Raw genomic sequence first — 8824 nt, 5'->3', positions numbered from 1 at the left:
ATTATATCATGAATGCAGAGAAGAATATGAACATAATGGAATTAAACATGAGGATAACATACTGTAATACTTAGAAGGGGGAATCACCACCATTTATTTGCTTGATCTGAAAGATCTACCTATGTAAAGTAATACAGTCTGAAATACAAGTCATTCTCTTACAGATTTATGAGCCAAATTGGTATCACAGAGTTCAGACCCATCGGGTGAGAAATTCCTGAACCAGCCAAAAACTCCCCCAAAACCTGGTGTAAGTGTTACTCCCCCCTTTTTATAATAAGAGGGGGAGTTGGAATTATAATTACAAAATGTCTTAGCCAAGCTCCGGTTGTCCTGCTAGACTAGTTGTCTCGGCCTATGTAAGGCGCTATTGCCTAAAAATATTATAATTGGGATTCGATCCCTTCTAGGAAATAAATGGAAATTGCAGAAATAGAAGGAAAACTAGAGGATGATGGAGGAAAAGGTCCTTATGTCGTTCTTGTGAAAGCCTCTGGTCAGGCCAAGTCTCTATCATCGTGCGTCCCTCTGGCTGCTCAACTAGTTCCCTGTCGTTTATTCCTTTACTGCGTGAATGACTCATTCTCTAGAGTACGAGTGGGTCGACTGTAAATGTCTGTCTCGATAATCCTTTTGTTGTGTGCCGAAGTGGAGTCCTGTGTTGAACCATTAAGTCATTATGGAGCCCCCCATACTGGCTTCATCATTGCGCCATGCTTCCTTCAATGGCCCAGCTGCCGACCCATACGCCTTCAATGCCCTGTATTGTATTATTGGGGCCTCACTGTAACCAGGGATTTTTCCTTTGAAATATTACAAATCCGCGAGCTATGATCCCCCTCAGCCCCCTTTGGTTTAACCCCTTTCTATTTTTCTTATCATATGAACAAGGGCTTATCCCTCGGGCACTAAGGCCTTCAGGCTTTTGTCCCAGGGGCCTTTTTCCTTTGTTGCTTGGAATCCCGGATCCTGACGCTTGATAACACTTTACCTTTATCCTTTTCCCCTTAACACTTGCGGTCATCGATCTATGGGATAGAGTGTTGAATGAGCGTGATACATTTTAAAGGGATGGACCCGACATCTCTATAACCTCAGTGTATAAAATATTGCGTCCGGTGAGTTCCCGCATATCGCAACCGCGGGCTGGGAAGGAACTTTGGCAGAAGAATGAACTTTGTTGTGTGCGATCGCCGATTGCCGATCTGGGGGGTGACGTCATCACTACCATGTGTCACCCTGTGAGTGGTGACACGTGTCACCTAGAAATGCCCCTATAGGACCCCTGAAAATGCTAAATTTGAATGCCACACATCCTCCATACTTGCACGTCACTGATGATGTCAGTTTCTGATCTAGGTGGCTCTAGAGACACACACAAGACAAAGAGGGCTGATGGAAGCTCGAAAATCAAAGTAATCAAAATGTTTTTGAACTAGGACCAGAGCGTAGATCTTGTTGTCCTGATCGCGGCAGTGCGAACGGTTCGTCAAACCAAGTCCGTATGTGAGAGTTAGAAGCAGTCAAAGTTCGGTTGACTTTTTGCTGACTACGCTGGCTTATGGAGGCCACAATTTGGACAGAACCTGGCCACCAGATTCTGGGGAACCTGGACCAGATTCTGGACGAATTTGTGGGCCAGTTAATTTGTCTCCTACAACCTAAAATCTGAATATTTTAAAAAGGCCCATTTTAAAAATATATATAAATATTTTGGGTGGCGGGCCACCAACCCCGCCACCCTCACAACAACCATTCTATATATATGTGTTACCATATATTTGGGCCAGCGGGAATCGAACCCGCCCGGCCACGTGGCTGGCCCACACCACGGGCGGCCCAACCAATCATGTAATACGACAAACCAAACAATGGTCAACCCATTTAATGCGCGCACCCAAAACACAACACGCCAACAAAACGATGAACACGCCAAGTTTAAACTATGGGATTTGTGGTTGAAACAATTATGTAATAAAAATAGGGAGGGGCAGGAATTGATCCCCCGACCCCTCCTCAACCAAATGCCAACTTTACCATTGTGCCAAACTGACTTATTGATAAGTCTACCCAACAAATTTATATGAACCCAGTTTTCTCAGTGCACAGGAAGCAGATGGAGGAACCATGAGCGGGCATGGATTTCAAGGCAGAGGAGGCAGAACCTTGACACGCATTTCGAGGCAAAATATTCCTTGATGCCCAAAGATTCTCCAGGGAGGTAAAAATTCTTTTTATCGGAATGTAACCAAGTTTACAGTCAATTTTCATAGATTTTCGTCGGGAACGCCATGGCAAGGTCAGATTTGCCTTTTGAGCAACAGATTTGCAGATTCCCAATGGAGGGATTCTTGACGAAATCTTTCAGATTCCTTGGACGCTAAAATTTGCTACAGTCAGAATACAGCCAACTTCACACTCATTTTTCTCATAATTCCACAAGGAGCCTGATGGCGCAATTGGAATTTTGATTTGAGCAACAGATTTTCAAAGGACCCGAAGGAGGGAATCTTTGAGGAATCTAAAAGATTCCTTTAGCCAGATTCTCACTTTCTCATAATTCAAAAATTGGACAGTCAATTTTTCACTATTCGATGCCACAAATCTGATGGTGCATTTAGATTTCTCATTTGCTCATTCTATTTTTCAGCCACTTTTCTAAGTGGAATGCAGGTGTCAACATTCATGTGCGAGCAATCATTTCCGTGCGATTGATGCCGTGAGATTGATGGCACGAACAGCTTCACCTGTTTGACATCCGCTTCTTCAGATGGCCCTTGGATGTGAGGTATATGCAATGTGTTCATGTACTTCTTTTGCTATGCATTGTGCTGCACAGATCTGTGTTTGATGTTTGATGTGGGATCTTGTTTTCATACTTGCTTCATGATTCCTGCTTGATGTGATACAGAATCATCTGTGTGATGTACTTGTTGTCATGATTCATCATGTTTTGTTTGAGATCCCTTTGTCATTATGTTGATGGGATACTCATGTTGTCGACATGTATGTTTGCACTGAGATCGCTTTTATGTCATGTTGGTGGGATGCTCATCATGCATGAGTTTGTGTCATACTGATAGGAGTCCTTTTGACTGAGAGTTCCTGTAGTGGAACATATCTTGGAGCCACTCCTGCGTGAGGGAATTTTCCTTTTATGATAGCAACATCACCTCTTGTGTACATCATCACTATTGACATCACTTAATGCAGCGGCCTACACCATCTTAACACCGGGGCTCGGAGATGTAGTCCCTCCTGGACGAACTCCATTATCAATGGCTTATGTTTTTATGTTGCTGATGATTGTCATGTTCCTCTTCTTTACATCATGCACATGTATTCATTTATGTTTCTTTTAAAAAATGCAATTTAACACATCACGAAAGTAAAAGGTCTTGGAAGGGTCCTTCGTCACACCCGGACCTGGATCAAGTGGTATCAGAGCAATCTTTGCGTTGATGTGAATTGCAGTGTGAACAATGGAATGTGCAGTGACAGAGGATGAAAAAGCAATATACGAGACCATGCTCAAAATTTCCAAAAGGGTAGAGATAATGTATGAAACTCTACAGAAAGAGACAGAGGAAAATTTGCGATTGCAGCTTCAGTTGCAAGCCACAAAAGAGGCCCTGGAAGAACTGAAGCACAACAACCAAAGTCTTCAAACAGATAACGTTGAATTGAAGATGCGTCTACATGAAGAGAAAGTGGAGAAACATAGTCTGCTACGACATCTGCAAGCAAAGGACGAGGCCTTGGAAAAGCTGCAGCGTGACCCACGTGAGGTAAAAAGTAGTTCTCCATCTTCACGTATATCTCCTGATGATGATTTCGCTATTTTTGAAAATCACACCACAGGAATTGGCTCCAAACTGTTGAAGAAAATGGGGTATGAAGGAAAAGGCTTGGGCTTCAATGGCCAAGACATTGTCAACCCCATCAAAGTAGAGGAGGTAAAAGATGTTGATTTCCTTTCAGTTTCGTCGTCGCATAGTATGATTTCTGTTGGAGATTTGGAGATCCCAATTACAGGGACAAACATGAGGCTCCTTACCAGGACAAGGCACAAGAAGGAAGAAAAACTTGGTATTAATAACCAATACATAACTCAACCATTGGAGGTTGTGCAGAGACCTCAATTTGTAGGCTTGAGATACACCAAGGGAGAATGCTCGAAGGTGTCAGGTTCATTTGAGACATCATCGAAATCTTCGAGGAAAGAGAATGATGGGAACACATCCCCATCATCCCATAGCAGTTTTCATTGTAGGGAAAGAGCTGAGGCGAGATCTCATCGCCATAATGATACCAGAGACAGCAAGGGAAGGTATAACCACTCTCAACATTCGAATGCTCATTTCGATTATAATCATGTTGTTAATGATGAACGTAAAACATGGCATCGAAAAACATGTACCTTTTGTGGATTACATAACCATACATTTTCTAAGTGTTGGAAAAGAATGGCAGCACACAAAAGGATGAGGCGTGAAAGACCCTCTCAACAACAGGTAAAGAAACATGTTAAACAGATCTGGAGGAAGAAAACCTATTGCAGTCATTGCGACAGAAGTGGCCATCAAAGAGCCACTTGTCGGAGGCTCCATCAAGAGCAACACCTTAAAGACAAAGTGTCGATGCATGAACCAAATGAAACAATTGTTGCAAAACCATCACAGGGTGATGACCCGTTCACCTTGGTAAGTGAAAAATGGTTCCTAGATATGCTAGTGTTTCATGGTCGTACTTTTGTAGATCATTTGTTGCATTTTAAAATGTAAAAGTGATGATGTGTTTTCCATCACTTGTTAAGCAACAATGATGCCTGGTCTTGTTTTGTGTTGCATGATAAACTGTGAAAGTGATGTCGTGTTTCCATCACTTGTTAGAGAAAAAAATAGTGTTTTGCCTTATTATTGTAAATCATGTGTTGCAGTGATGACGTGTTTTCCATCACTTGTTGAAGCAACGATAATAGGTTGGCCTTGTTTTCGTAGCTGGGGTATTGCGTCCATCTTGTTGTAAACTTGACCACTGAGTATAAACTTGTGGCAAGTGTGGGACGCTTGGGTCATTAGTTGGTCATGACAGTCAAGCATGTAATTTGCGAAAACAATGTACTACAGGTTGCAGAAGTAGTAGGTGTCGGCTCATCGCTTAAGGCTCCGAAGAACAATGGTGAAGGAGATGGAAGCGAGGCCTTTCAGGATGCTTGTGATGTAGACAAGGTACAAAGAAGTTGCAGATTATTTTTCATGCTTTTGGAGGACCAAAAGCTCCTTAATGGGGAGGATTGATCCAGGTGGCTCCAGAGACACACACAGGACAAAGAGGGTTGATGGAAGCTTGCAAATCAAAGTAATTAGAATGTTTTCGAGCTAGGACCAGAGCATAGATCTTGTCGTCCTGATTGTGCCAGTGTGAACGGTTTGTCAAACCAATTCCATATGTGAGAGTGAGAAGCAATCAAAGTTCGGTTGACTTTTTGCTGAATGGGCAGGCTTAAGGAGGCCACAATTTGGACAGAACCCGGCCACCGATTCTGGCCAAACTGGGCCAGATTTCGGGCAAATTTGTGGCCCGGTTAATTTGTCTCCTTCGGCCTAAAATCTGAATATTTTAAAAAGGCCCATTTTAAAAAATAAAATTATATATATATATATATATATATATATTGGGTGGCGGGCCACCAACCCCGCCACCCTCACAACAACCATTCTATATATATATGTGTTACCATATATTTGGGCCGATGAGAATCGAACCCCCCACGTGGCCGGCCCAACCAATCATGTAATATGACAAACCAAATAATGGTAAACCCATTTAATGCGCGCACCCAAAACACAACACACCAACAAAACGGTGAACGCGCCAAGTTTAAACTGCGGGATTTGTGGTTGAAACAATAATGTAATAAAAATAGGGAGGGGCGGGAATTGATCCCCCAACCCCTCCTCAACCAAATGCCAACTTTACCATTGTGCCATACTGACTTATTGATAAGTTCGCCCAACAAATTTATATAAATCCAGTTTTCTCAATGCACAGGAGGCAAATGGAGGAACCAGGAGTGGGCACGGATTTCTAGGCAGAGGAGACAGAACCTTGACATGCAGTTCGAGGTAGAATATTCCTTGATGCCCAAAGATTCTCCAGGGAGGTAAAAATTCTTTTTATCAAAATGTAACCAAGTTTACAGTCAATTTTCACAGATTTTTGTAGGGAATGCCATGGCGAGGTTAGATTCGCCTTTTGAGCAGCAGATTTGCATATTCCCAGTGGAGGGAATCTTGAGGGAATCTTCCAGATTCTTTGGACGCTGAAATTCACCAGTCAGAATACAACCAAATTCACACTCATTTTTCTCAGAATTCCACAAGGAACCTAATGGCACAGTCGGAATTTTGATTTGAGCAGCAGATTTTCAGAGGACTCAGAGGAGGGAATCTTTGAGGAATTTAGGGGGAATCTAAAAGATTCCTTGAGCCCAGATTCTCACTTTCTCATAATTCAAAAATTGGACAGTCGATTTTGCACTATTCGACACCACAAATCTGATGGTGCATTCAGATTTCTCATTTGCTCATTCTATTCTTCAGCCACTTTTCTAAGTGGAATGCAGGTGTCAGCATTCATGTGTGAGCAACCATTTCCATGCGATTGATGGCACGAACAACTTCAGCAGTTTGACATCCGCTTCTTCAGATGACCCTTGGATGTGAGGTATATGCAGTGTGTTCATGCACTTCTTTTGCTATGCATTGTGCTGCACAAATCCCTGTTTGATGTGAGATATTGTTTTCATACTTGCTTCATGATTCCTGCTTGATGTGATACGGAATCATCTTTGTGATGTACTTGTTGTCATGATTCGTCATGTTTTGTTTGAGATCCCTTTGTCGTTATGTTGATGGGATACTCATGTTGTCGCCATGTATGTTTGCACTGAGATCCCTTTTATGCCATGTTGGCGAGATGCTCATCATGCATGAGTTTGTGTCATACTGATAGGAGTCCTTTTAACTGAGAGTTCCTATAGCAGAACATCTCTTGGAGCCACTCCTGCCTGAGGGCATTTTCCTTGTATGATAGCAACATCACCTATTGTATACATCATCACTATTGACAACACTTAATACAGCGACCTACACCATCTTGACACCGGGCCCGGAGACGTAGTCCCTCCTGGATGAACTCCATTATCAACGGCTTATGTTTTTATGTTGTTGATGATTGTCATGTTCCTCTTCTTCACAGCATGCACATGTATTCATTTATGTTTCTTTTAAATAATGCAATTTAACATATCATGAAAGTAAAAGGTCTTGGAAGGGTCATTCGTCACACCCGGACCTGGATCAGTTTTCATGTCATAACCGTACTGCCATGTGCAGGAGAGAGAAAGGGGGCCACCCGTTCCTGTTTTTGCATGTGTTCCCTTTGTTAAATGATTTCCGCTTTCCCCGATGATTTAACACTGATGGCCCTAATTATTGGTGATTTGCACTATTGGCGTGTTTCTCCCCCCGCAATTCCTTAAGGATGGCCCAACGTAGGACTGTGGGATTGCGAGACTATAGAATTGCGGGACTGGAGGACTGCAGGATTGCGGGACTGTGGGATCGTGGGGCTGCGCTACTACAGGACTACGAGAACGCAATACTGCAGGATCACGGTACTGCGGGACGCGGGATTGCGGGACTGTGGGACTGCGATATCTCAGGAATGCGGGATTTGCTATGCCCGGGGCCCTCCAATGTGCTCCTCTTTCATTTCAAGGCAACATAACCCCCATCTTCAAACTGATCTAACTTCTTATCTAGAAGTCCATTTTTGGACTTCTATATATCGTTGGAAAGCTTATCACGAGCACTATGCAGTGGAGAGGGTCCAATTCGACCTTGAGAGCTTCTGTGGCTTGGGAAATGGCTTCAAAATTCACTTCTTTTCTGTACTTTGGGCAACTGATAACCTTATGAAGCAGTGAGTGACAACAAAGTCGTCTAGTAACAAAAAGTAATCAGTCTTTCTACCCAAGCTATATAAATTTTTATATCATGTCCTTGTCCATACTCTATTTGTCTATAAACATATATGAATTTAAACTGAAAAGTAAAAGTTATCTGCATATGTACTAATTGAAAATAAAAACCAGTTAACATTCTAATCATCGTGCTCAACAGAGGTAGAATCGACTGGAGGTGTTTCTCAATGCGGCTGAGGCATCCTTCCTGCTTTTGCATTTGAAATTGCAACTTATGGAAATCATGTTTGTAATTGGGAAAGTCCTGCACTGTTTTCGCCATGCTCACTGAATTTTGCTCCAAGGCCTTGCCCAAGAGGCTCTTCATAATCCAATACAGGTACAGGGTCTGTTTAAAGTATGTCACCCGCCCTTGAGTATGCCCAGGATCTGGCACTAGCATGCGCCAATCTTCCATCTCTATCTCTGTTGCACTCCCCTAACGGTTCAGGTCAACTTTCCATTCCTCAATCAAACTTCTAATCCCTTCACTGGTCCCCTCTTGGTATGCATTGGTTGCTTCATTAATGAGGTCGGCGACAAGTTTCCTGCCATGTCTCCCGCATGAGGAACTAGACTCATTCTCTTGCACAGCCGCCCGAGACCTCCTACCTCGGCCCCTAGCCTTCACTGCACTTGCCATCACAGTACAAACTCAGTGCCTGGTAATGAAATAAGAATTGACAAATCCCTGTGTAGGTGAGGGTGCGAGCCCATAAACCACATATATATTTATATATTTAAATTATAATTTAGATTTATTTTATTTTATTAAATATTATATTATATATATAT

Source organism: Pinus tabuliformis, chromosome 8 (genome assembly GCF_031772625.1).
Source record: "Pinus tabuliformis cultivar Carrire ecotype Pingquan chromosome 8, CPIR1, whole genome shotgun sequence".
NCBI lineage: Eukaryota > Viridiplantae > Streptophyta > Pinopsida > Pinales > Pinaceae > Pinus > Pinus tabuliformis.
Note: the sequence above shows the minus strand (reverse complement) of the source record.